Here is a 2,920-nt window from a genome sequence, read left to right on the forward strand (position 1 = left end):
TTGACCAGACTAGGAAGATGAAGTATTCATCTTAAAAGGTGCTCCTCCAACCACTAGGAATTCTCCTTATTCCTATTACGTTTATTCATCGTGCTTATTCGCACGTAACGATAGCGAATGTTAGCGGTTGGACCACCGTAATGGTCCTTTCCATGTCAGAGGAATAAGGACAGTAGTGTCCCCTCTTTGATTGATCATCTGCTTGGACGAGGGAAAGTTGGGGTGACCGTGCAAGACAATTTATTATTACGGGGGCCCACGTAATAACGACTTGTAGTGCATGGAAATCTGGTGGACTCTGTGGGTCAGGCTGATGATCACCATCCATCCAAAAATAATCTCTAGGTGTTCACGCCTTCATATGGTAGAACAATACCTAGACAGTTTCCTTAACACTTTACAAAGTAGGAAACCTGTCTTTGCCCATTTCGTGTCTGACAATTCTACCCGTTTACGAACCGTCTGGAGACCAATAGTTAAGCAAGTGAAGATGGCTAACACATGGGAAGGATTCGGTGACGTCACACTCCCTATCACCCCTACATGCACAACCCCCATCTCATAGGAAGTATACCCGTCTTGTGAAGCTAAAGACCTAAGACAACCAATGTAGAAGGAAAATAACTACCACTTTCGTATTATGAAACTTGTATGACTGAGGTAATGTAGCCTCGAGTTCAATTTGTTTTCCCCATTACAAACAATAAGCTAAGTTGTCAAGCCTATATGAAAGCTCAGTGGTTGTTTCCTTACTTATACATCGTTAATTATATATGCATGTGATATTGGGTGATTACATACTTGCTTGTGGTAATATGTACCTCATGGACAATTATGGAATGTTGTCTAACCTACCCCATACCTTTTTGCCAGAAAGAATTCCACCCAGATGTGACACAGACACCAATACGTCACCAAGAACTGAGGCCGAACTCAATGAGCGCATTTCCCAAGCTATAGCGCAGTATGAAGCCCACCGCTCTAGATGCAGCGATGGCACTTCTGGAAGTAACCCCCCAATTGGCTGCACTTACAAACAGTTCCTAGAATGCAAGCCATCGAACTTTGACAGCATAGGAGGCGCCGTTGCATTTGTTCGTTGGGCAGAAAAAACTGACTCCGTTTTGAGAATGAGTAACTGTTCGCCCAGCAGAGTGTTACCTTTATCTCAAGGTTGTTTTTGGATGGCGCACTCTCTTGGTGGAACCTTCAGGTTTAGACCCTTGGTGAAGACGCTGCTTATGCACTAAGCTGTGACGATCTCAAGGAAATGATGGAGAAGAAATACTGTTCTCGGGCTGAAATCCAGAAGCTTGAGGTGGAGTTCTGGAATTTGAAAATGGACAGGCCGAAGATCGTTGAGTACGTCCAACGCTTTCATGACTTGTCTAGGGTCGTTCCCTACTTAGTCAAGCCGGAATTCAAGAGGACTGAGCGATTCATTTATGGACTTGCATCACAAATCATGAGCATGGTTACTGCCTCAAAGCCTCAAGCCATCACAGAGGCTATCGATTTGAGTGTTACACTTACCGAAGTAGCTCTACAAACGGGAAAGTTTTCGAAGAGGATAACAAGAAAGAGACTCATGTGGAGTCTTCGGTCGATAAGAAAAGGAAGTCTTCAAACCTAAAGATAGGCACCCAAGTCAGTTATGGAAGCTCTAAAGCAAACAAAAGAAAGGAAGTGAACCCGCCCCGTGGCAGGAAGGCTTATGGAGCCACTAAAGAGGTCGGTGGTAAAGTTTATTTGGGAAATAAGCCGAGATGCGAGGAATGAAATTTTTACCATGAAGGTCGATGTCTGAGGCCTAAGTGTGGAAAGTGTGGAAAGGAAGGGCACAGCAAGGATGCCTGTTGGGCGAAGGATCCAGACGGAAGAGATAATGGTAGAGTACCAGGTTGCTACCGATGTGGTGAAGTAGCGCACTTTAGGAAAGATTGCCCTAGGAAGAACCAAGCAAGGAAGGGTCTTGGCGATCGGAGCTCGTGAAGCACACCAGGATCCAGATGCGGTTACGGGTACATTCCCTATTAACCAACTCTATGCATCTATTTTTTATTAATACTGGCACCGACTTTAACCTTGTATCCTTAGAACTTAAGAAACTGTTTGGCCTAGTTTCGAGTAGAATAGACGTCCCGTATTCTTTAGAATTGGCAAATAGAAGGTTAGTTTAGGCAGACGAGGCAATTAAGGATTGTATTTTGGGAACTCAGAAGGCCGGAACCTTCTATTACCAATGACTTGGGAAGTCATGTTATGGTAGTCAGCATGGATTGGATATCCAAGTGTAGAGCTGAAGTTGTTCATTATAAGGAAAAATCATTTGCATCCCTCTTGCGAATGATGAAACACTTATAGTACACAATCTTCTTGCAATAGATGCGAGGGCACTAGGCCCCATAAGGCAGTGGATTTGCGACATCTCACATTGGTTATAGAGACACAGGAGCGCCTCCGAATAGACTGCATAGCTTTCCCTGCTCATGTTGTCGATAAGGAGACTAAGAAGCCAGAGCCTGAAGACATCCCCACGGTGGAGGAGTTTCAAGAAGCCTTTCCTGAAGACTTGCACGGAATACCTCCACAACAACAAGAGGAGTTTAGGATAAACCTAGTACCAGGAGCGACACCGGAGACATATGACGCCTTACCGACTAGCTTTGTCCGAGATACACGAGCCTCCGATGCAACTACAAGAGCTTCTAGACAGAGGAAATCTACCAGGTCGAACCTCTCACCATGGGAAGCCCCCGGTGATATTCATTAAGAAGTAGGATGACAATTTTTACACGCGTACACAGCCTAATCTGAAAGGAACTCAGAAGAACTAATGTAGAAAAAGTGTTACGCATAGGTTACATGGAGATAGACGACTAGCCATCAAGAATCGGTACCCCTTACCGAGAATTGATGA

This window comes from Helianthus annuus, chromosome 17 (genome assembly GCF_002127325.2).
Source record: "Helianthus annuus cultivar XRQ/B chromosome 17, HanXRQr2.0-SUNRISE, whole genome shotgun sequence".
NCBI lineage: Eukaryota > Viridiplantae > Streptophyta > Magnoliopsida > Asterales > Asteraceae > Helianthus > Helianthus annuus.